We start from the raw sequence: 9,505 nt of genomic DNA, 5'->3' as shown, positions 1-9,505 counted from the left end.
ACAACGTGATTTTTGTCTCTCACAGTAACGTTGACATAGAGGAATGTTCAAACAGTGACATGCTTTCACTAATAAGGATTCCAGTTGCCAGTGCAAACCACAGGTGCCAGCAGGTCAAAGCTAGTCTTGGCAACTAATGGGTTTTACAGAAAATCAATGCACAGATATTTGAATTAAACTGTAATGCAAATGGTGAAGGTATAGCTACAATGAAAGTAGTATATTTTGAGAGGATCTTTCGTTGTATGGTGACAAGCTGGGGTTGTCACTCTTGTTTCAATATTGATTATTTTTCCTCTAAATAGCCACATTTCCCTTTTGAGAAAGACTGAGTGGCAAAGCTAAAACATAAATTGCAAAAGTAATCATTAGTAATATTAGCAAAGCATCAAGGTCAATTATTTTGGCACCTATCAACATTATAAAAACCACAGCGTCCGTGCATCCAACACATCTCTACAGAGTGTGCAGTAAAATCTAGATTCAACAAGACAAGGTAGTCACAGAATTCCCCACTTGCTCGCGGTCTTCCCCCAGATTGAATCTTTGGAGACAGATATAGTGCTCGTACAAATATCAGATTGACAGATTGATACATGAGGATGCTGAGCGTGTGGATAGCAGTAATCTGTATGAAACACAGGCCAGAGCAGTGAGGAGAAATTACTTATTTTTTGATGCATGGATCCTGCCGCGGAGCCTAGTTCAGGGAAAGTTCAGGCGAGCAGCAGTCTCTGCCCTGATCCTTTTGAATGGATTCACTCTGTGCTATCTCCCTGGCAGGCCCGGGGTAATGGATGAGGTGCAAGGTTCCAGCGACAAAAAAAGAGAAACATCTGCATCCACACGATAAAGGGCTCCACAAAGGAGCTGTGGGTTTCTTTGAATGGGAATCCTCTTTCCCACACATGGTCCTCATAAACAGTTGAACTCCAGATTATTGGAAATAGGAGCAATTTCAAGTAAAAAAAAAAAAAAAAGAAGAAGAAGAAGAAGATTTTATCAGGGTTCTGATAAAGTAAAACGGTTTCTCTTTTGGAAAAAACACATCTACAAGATATTGTTTCTTCCATATTTTGCTGTCATTGGATCTTTTTTCATCATTAACAAAGTACTGCTACTGGCTCAGCATCAACAATGAAAGTCAATACTGTATTTGTTACAGGCAAAAGGGTATAAGGCACAAAACCAATGACAATACATTTAACTGATGTGCTAGATTATAAAACACAAAAATGTAAATTTTTGGATTTTCAATTCAATAACTTGGTAAAGAGAATATTTCATGACAACGGAGTTACTTGTGAAATGGATCCCTGGGGACATCAACTTCTTTTAAAGATTGTTGTTTTTCCAGGATTCTGTAAAATCCAAAGAGGACGCAGTTGTTTTCTCACAACATGTGCTGGAATGTAAATGTACCCTCCTGGTGAAACAACAGTACGAGCGATCCCATTTCCATCCGTTATTTGTTTACACTTTGCACACTGGGCACTGTAGCTCTTTAATCAAACACATTTTACTCCCTGATTTGCTGTCGGAGATTCATCCAAACTGGTTTCTAAGACCTCACTGGCGGAGGTGTCAGGGATTTCAATAAAAGGCAAGATAACAGCAGATATTGTGCTGGAAAATAAGTGAGTTACCACAACAAATCTGGTTCGGCAATGATGCGGCCAGAGGTGTAAACCGCAGTGGAGCTGCGCTTCCATTTTTTTCCTCGCCCGAGTTCTATTATTGAGCAAATGACATTGTTCAGGGCAGACAGTAAATGACTAGCTGGCCCTGAGGCAACTGGAGATGTTAGGCATCTCCAGTTGGTCACACCTCAGTGCCTCACAGTTGGCAAGGCCGGGCTCGCCACAAATCACACTCCTCTGACAGCCGCGCTCGTCTTCTCGCTGCTCGCATCCTGTGGAACTGCAGCAGCAGCAACAAATTTAGGAGTGCTGGGCAGCCGCGGTTAGCGCGCGTGAATATTAGTCAGCATCCCCCGGATCTACCCGGAGCTCTTTCTCTGTAAACAAGGTCGGGCTGAGTCTGCTCGGGAAACTGCGAGCCTCGAACCTTGGAGACGGTTTGCAAACCTCTGCTCCTGCAAATGGGGAAGGTCTGGTGGGGGTAGATGTATTGTCTGGGCACTCCTGAGAGAGAGATAACAGATGGGGACACGCTCCTGTTGTTAGGCCAGCAGGACATTTGAGCAGGCAGATTGCACATTCCCATTTATGCCTCGGAAGCGGAGCAAAGGAGGCTCTTCCTTGTTTCTTATAACGTGCACCACGGCCATTACAGATGAAATCGCATTTTGAAAAGAGTCCAAACAAAGAGAAATGCCATCTGTACCAAATCTTTTATTTTTTTCTGACGGAGACAAGAGGAAGACACGAGCACAAACAGTTGCCAGCTGGGAACACAAATGCAATAATAAGATGACGCATCGTGGTCGGAGCGCAATCCTCCAAAATCCTCTAGTTTGATTTTCGGCCCATCTATCATTATTCCTATTGGCAAACACAATGCCACTTACTCCCCAAAGAATTATAGGGCAAGCACTGCAGAAGACAAACAATTTACTGGCACTTTGCCTCACTGAACAGCACTGTCAGTCTGCCAGGGACCATCCATTTTAAACAATGTATGTGTTTTGCCGCACATTTCCTCCGCACTATAACTCACGGCATCCCAAACAGCCATTTGAGTCGAGCCAACAACTCGCAGGAATACGGGCCACACAAACACAAACGCCTCTCACACACACACACTCATTACGCCGCTTCCATTTTATGTTTAGTGAAGTTTCGATAAACAAATATTGGGTTGATCAAATGAGCAGGCAGGATGCGCCGGCAAAGAAAAATCCTATCAGCTCCGTTTGATATATTGTGCTCCAAACTGGAGCAGATAAGATTCTTCTTGTCAGACTTTTCTGCATTAACTCCCTCTCTTTCCGGATTGTAAATTAAGAGGGGAGCTGGTGCAGCGTGCCGAGGCGGGAATGTGGGCCTGAGGCAGAGCAGAGCAGAGCAGCGGGATGCTCATGGGAAGCCGGAGGCCAAATTTATTGCTGCAGCAGGGCCAGAGAGCTGGCTTGTCTGACAGCCCAGCGCCCTCAGCGGACACGCCAGGACCACTGCCACCGTATTCTCAGGACATTTACATTATTCAAAGATAAATGCATTGTCAATTTTGTGTCTCCCAGCACTGGATGCGCGTGCCGCTTCACTCCTTCCGCAGCCAAAAGGTGGCCTCACCTCCGCCCGCTGCAAGACACACTACAAATGAAATCAAATGTCTTTCTCAATGGTGCAGAATTACTTAACCCTGCACTGTGCCGCTGTGCTCTTGGACTGCAGATTGTGATGTAGGGGCGCGCCAGCACGGAGAACAATGGAAGGAGGAAATGTGCCGATGCATTCCGGTTTTTGTTCCGAATGTGGGATTCACTTCACGGCTTAGCACATAGATTTAACACTTGGAATAGGGCTCATTTTGGGGGGGATGGGAACAAGGGCATGTTCTCGTTATTCTTTGCAGATTTGATACAAGTCACTATAAAAAATCTCAAGCATATTCAGTCAAAGAGACTCTTTATGCTACGTTGTAGGTGAAAAGCGTTTTTGAAGCAAGTGCATTTATCCAGAATCAAGGAAATACATCAATCTCCATTGAAAGGTCCCACATTGTTGGTTTTCCAATAATAATTTGTTCCACAAATCTGTTTATGAACTCCTCAGAAATGAAAAAAGTCAATCCTTTTACTAATTTTGCTTGCTCTATGTTTAGAACATATGGAAAACATATGGACCTGAAAACAGCCTTCATTGATGTCACGAAAGGGCACTGATACTGAATCTCACCCAGAGCTCATCACATCGCTGTTTTGTATTTTGCAGGAAGCTGTGAACACAGGGCTAAATAGGCTATTACTCTTAGCTATTACTGGAGATGTACAAAGGGTTTGGGGTTGTCTTTTGGGGGGGGCGGCGTGATTTATCATGAAAGGCTTCGCCACTGGTGTCTGAAAATCCAAAATTAACCCTAGAAAGCGAATGTAGTACCTGGACCTTTAAACCGTCTCAAAGGGTTGTTAAAGGAAGATGAAGTAGATTGGAATTTTATCATGATGTCACATCAAGATGAACCCTCACAAAAAATACCAAAAGCCAAAGATAATATGGGGCTTAAAGGACTCTTTTTTTAACCATTAGGAACCATTTAATCTGAATATTTTACAATAATAGTGAGCTGAGATGGACATTTACTGGAAGTATTAAGTGAACGTTTGTAAGTGAGGTGAGGTGAGTACATAGAAATAATTCAAAGCTGTACAGATTGTCAACAGGATTAGACAACATGCTACAACATACTAAAAGAAAATACACAGGTCATTACAGCAAAAACTGCAAAGTATACAGAACATTTTCGCTGAGTTCATTGATATATTTGTCAACAATGGACAAGTACAAGGGCAAATCCAAGGACAGATGTAGCGGTGCAAGTGTAATTGGATCTTGTCTGTGATATTTCTTATTGCCCCATGACATGTAGCTGCATGAATGTAGTTTTATAAAGGTTATTCAATGTAACACAAAGCACGCTGCGACTGGAAATGTGCTAAAACAACAATTTTGTCTCAATCCGGTGCAAAAATTGGGCTGCAAGCACAACATTTTGCCGAGGCGCACAATGCCCCAGTGTTTTAGGAAATGCATGAAACGTGTTTATCCTGGCCACGCTAAGATTTATGCCGTCGGTAGAGAGGAAAAGGCTGAAAGCCACTGATGGAAAAGAGTGGACCCATTTGGAGGGCGAGACTAGCGAACGACTTTAAATATTTTGGCAAAAGAATGAGCCCCTATGCCGCAGTCTCAGCATGTCAGACATCAGTCATCTGCAGTGACTTTTCATCATTATTATGACCTCAGGTCCATCATGAGGTGGCACTGATGAAGACCTGCCTCCATAACGAGGCCCAAGCCGGTTTCTGTCCTCTAAAGCAGCACTTTGGCAGGATGCTGAAACTTCCCTACTGTGCATGAATTGCTAACTTTAACACTGAAACTTATGCATATAGTTATTCATTCAACAATCCATCTCTCATATCTAAAAGTCACAGACTATTTTACTGAAATAATGTGTCCGGGATTACAAATGAAAACCACGCGGGATCATTCTTTATTCAGCAGACAGATTAAATTCCAAACTCTGTTACTGTAATAGGCACACTTGTAGCTCGCCATGAATTAGAGCTCTAATTATATTAGGTACTATTTTAAACAAAATAACACATTTCTTATGATCCATAGGTGTAATTTATAGCGAAGCCAGGTTCATTTTCCCGGGCAATCAATTTCGTGGCGTAGCAGAGGACTAATATAATTATGTAAAGCGCTGAGAGCTGAGTATCGCAGTCAGCACAGAAGGGGTTCCTTTTTTTTCCGAAGATAAATGAAGACGCAATTTATTCACTCGTAATTTCATACGGAGGATGCCGCGGAAGAAATCCATACGAGCATCAGAAAAGAGCAGAGGCACTAATACTTTTTGATGAAGACTACCGGGAGCATTGTAGTCAAGGATGGGGGGTAATGTATGACTTAGCGCGGGTTTCCTCACATCACTGAGCTATCTCTCTCGCACGTGCGAGGAGGAGCAGCGCCTCTTGGCCGAGCCCTCTAAATCATAGCTGCAGGAGTGGGTCATTTATAACAGTTACAATTATATCAATATCACTAACACATAAGAGCTGCCATAAATCCAGCGGCATCAGTTTCTGCGACAACATGCATGATCAATGCACGGTAGGGTGGTGGTGGTGGTGGGGCGGGGGGGGTGTTCCTCGACCAGAGTTCCTCCAAGCGTGCTCAGAGGCCTGACGCTTGTCAAAGGGGTTTTTATGAATCAGCAGAGCAGGGCTGGGGAGAGGGAGGGGGGGGTTTAAGGTGCTGGATGTGGACTCTCAGGTCTCCAAGTCAGATGTCGTCCCCTGTCGCGGGTCCCTATGTAGCCGCCATTCGCCTGCTGTTGAGTGCGTGCACAACAAAGCACCACCCACACTGCGCTGGAGGCTGCTCCACTTGGATTATGCATCCTCAACGTCTGACCATATAGATCCTCAACTCTCTGGCCTCCAGTGCAGGAAATCTATTACCATAGACCAGACATTGGCAAACTGCGGCCCTTTGAGCCTTTTAATCCGGCCTGCCAAACTTGAAGAAATTCTATTAATAGTAAGTCATAAAATAGCTGTATTTCATCCATTTTACGGAGTCATTTCAATAAAGAGCTCAATATTGTTGGGCTTCAAAGAGACATATTTTTGTTGAAATGCTTTTGTTCATTTTCAATTGCCATTAAAGCATGTTTTCTACATATCCCATGATATTTTGGGGGGTCACCAAATCATCCATCTGCTCCTGCTCAGGCCCCCTCTATCAAATTTTTAGAACCCACTGTGGCCCACCCCTATTCTAGACTCTTCACTCTATGCTGTTTATTTACCCTCATTTAATTGTGAGACGTGTTCATGTGTGGGCACTCCTTCCGGGCAACACACTCTCTTTCAAGTATACACACGCTGTGGGGTTTGGGGAGTAGATGTTTACACGGTGCTATTTTTGTTTCCAAATTGTTTTGTCTGTTTACCTCCAGCTCGGGGGAAAAAAACTCAGTCGTGAAGTTATAAATGAGGAAATGATACGGATGTCACCACAGAGAGCAGAGGAGTCTGCCTTCTCCCATCTTTCATCATCCTCAGACTGGGTGGGGACTCCTCATTGGCTGCCAAGAGTGGAAAACAGGAAGGACAAGTGACGACAGATCACATCCTCTGCCGGATTGCAATGGAGGGCGATACTCATCGGTTTTTGTGGGCAATGCCGGCAGGAAAACCAACTATTTAAACCTTTGAGGCCGTGTAAAAATTGGCAATTTTATGCACTGGGACAAAAACTTTATAGAAAATAATGAGTTCACATGGATAAAGTTTGAAATGATAAACCAAACAGGAACGAAAAGGTTTCTTAAAAGTATGTTTATTGAGAAAAAGATACAATATTAACAGACATTATAATATATATACAAGTTAGTAACTTTAAATAATAATTGCGTCAAGTTACAGTTAAATTATTTGTAGGTGATACAAATGCATTGGTAAATGAGGTCATTTTCAACTACCCAGATTACACATTAAACATTAAAAAAAAAAAAAACTCCCTCTTGATTTTAAGACTAGAATTCATACCGATTTGTTTTGCACAAAGTGTTTCTTTAGTAAACTATTTAAAAAAAAAAAAAAAAAAAACGTTTTAAAGTCACTGGACATTAAGACAAGTGCAGGAGTTTGTAAAGTTATCTTTCAACTAAAACCATATCCACGTTTTAGTTTTTTTTTTGTTGTTGTTTTTTTGTTGTTTTTTTTTAAAGGTTTTAATTACAAAGAATAAAATCAACGCTGACTTCAGTTCCACTTTGCTGTTCTATTTTGGCAAGTCAACGCTGCGTGATGTCGATGAGTAAATCTCAGTAGCTCCTTCTATTTCCTGTCAGGTTTGTGATGAAAATCCGCTTGGTTCTTCTCAGAGCTCTTGGTCCGGTTTGAATTCGGGCTGACATTAAGACAAAACGGGTTTTAAAATAATGACACGTCTCCAAACGGCAACGTTGAGAAAACGGGAAACACTCGGGCGAAGGAGAGAAACGCTGCTCAAAGTTACCGAATCCCGTGTTTGCCAAACACCGACACGCGGAACTTTTCTTTGGAGATGAGATCTTACCAGGCTGCCCGCACAAAAGCAGCCGTCACTCTCCCTTTGACACCCGGCAACTTGGCGCACATGTGAAGAAAGGAGGTCCAACACGTCAGCTGCCGCCTTTTCTTCCCTCTTCTCCTCCTTCTGCCTCTTTTTTCTTCCGAGAAATGAAGCGTGCAGAGGCATTTTGACCCCTCGTCTCCAGTCGGGATGTCCTGAAGAGGAGCCTGTTGGCACCTCGTTAATAGTTAGCCATACAGTAGGTCTGTCTGCCTGCCTGCTGCATGGCTGCATGGCTGCCGACCCCCCGCCAGAGGTAAACATTAGCTTCTGCCGGGTGGGCGTGGCCCGTTCCGCTCTCGTCCAATCAGGGTGAGGGAGCCAGCAGCAAGCTGCACCAGGAGCGGCTGTAAAGGTTCAGTGACACTAGTGGCTGCACAGAGGCGGATGGATGCAGCAGTGATGGGACAAGACCTTAATATTACCTGCATATCTTTGTGCAGCAGCACAATGTAATAAAGGCGTGTGTTATTATAATATTTATATTAACTATTTTTTTATTAAGATCAGTAATTGTTGGTCTTTAAGTTAAAAAAACAGTTTAACTAGTATCCCTGTTTGCTGAATTCAAATCCGGCCCTTAGAGTTTACCCTGAAGCTTCCTGTTTGTAGGCCAGATTGTTGAGTGAGGTTGGCTTGCCGAATTCAATAATAATAATAACAATAACAATATATTTTCTTTTAAATTCTTTATTTTTCCAACTCCATTTATTACCGTCATTATATTAAATTAAATAATGCTCTAATAAATTGGTCTGTGTTGTTCTTTTGAACTCCTTGCGTGAAAACGATTTATCGCCCATTAAAAGAGCTGTGCCGTGCCGTGCCGTGCCGTGCAGGGCGCTGCAGCGGAGGGGGGGAGATGAAGAAAAGAAAGAGCTCATCTGAGGTTAAAATGGCCGCCATCCAGTACTTACTTGATTCCCAGCCCAACAGACCTGCAGCAGTGTAGCTGCAGCTTCCATCCATGAATGAACTGAGTGGAATCAACTGCTTGCTGGAAGGTTGATGGTGATTTCTTTTCACACACTCAAAAAAAAACAAAAAACCTCACATCACATTCACTGATGCTTTCTGGAGACCTCTGTGTCTGTAGAATTCTGAGGTGGGTGCATCATATATCTTTTTTCCTCTCCACTCGTGGCTGCATCATTACAGAGAATGTGAACAGAATGTATCCCTTTCTCTTTATTCCCACTGTGGGCAACCCTCTCCCACCATTACAGATCGGCCTGCTTGCTTTGAAACGCGTTACTTGGATTTGGAATGCAAATGCTTTGTTCAGGAGGAGGAGGGATCAGCGAGGAGTCTGAAAGCGACGAGTTTTTGATTAATGAGCTTTGAAATGGCTCTCCAGGAGCAATAAAGGATGAACTGCTCTCCATCTCTCCCTCCTCTTTCTCTATCTCTCTCTCTTTCCCTCAAATGCACGCAAACATACCCATAAGAACATGTGGGAAATATAAATGGACGCGCACATACAAATATATTTGGATGCATGTATGGCCATGGGTACAAGCATTAATCAATGATGATGGCCACTGATTAGGGGTTGAGCTTCAGGAAAATGAAGCTTGTTTTCTCTTTTATCAGCATATAATAACGTCTCCCAGTCTCTGCAGCGATAAGTGACATGCGGTAGATGCAAAGGAGTCACGACTCCCTTCCCTCACAAGCAATAAAGCATCGAT

At 43.1% G+C, this 9,505-nt stretch overlaps 1 long non-coding RNA gene across 1 annotated transcript; it reads right to left on the bottom strand.

Annotated features, from left to right (window-relative positions):
- Positions 1 to 7,405: 7,405 nt before the first annotated feature.
- On the bottom strand, positions 7,406 to 8,411 carry LOC142897492 (uncharacterized). Its single transcript, XR_012928460.1, has 2 exons — positions 7,779 to 8,411; positions 7,406 to 7,610 (listed from the first exon to the last, which is right to left on the bottom strand). It is a non-coding gene; the product is annotated as an uncharacterized LOC142897492 (long non-coding RNA).
- Positions 8,412 to 9,505: the final 1,094 nt, after the last annotated feature.

The sequence above is a fragment of the Nelusetta ayraudi genome, unplaced genomic scaffold (genome assembly GCF_046127955.1).
Source record: "Nelusetta ayraudi isolate G7.1 ecotype Tasmania unplaced genomic scaffold, CSIRO-AGI_Nayr_v1 ptg000060l, whole genome shotgun sequence".
Lineage (NCBI taxonomy): Eukaryota > Metazoa > Chordata > Actinopteri > Tetraodontiformes > Monacanthidae > Nelusetta > Nelusetta ayraudi.
The sequence above is the reverse complement of the archived record's forward strand: the minus strand, read 5'-3'. Positions and strand labels throughout refer to the sequence as shown.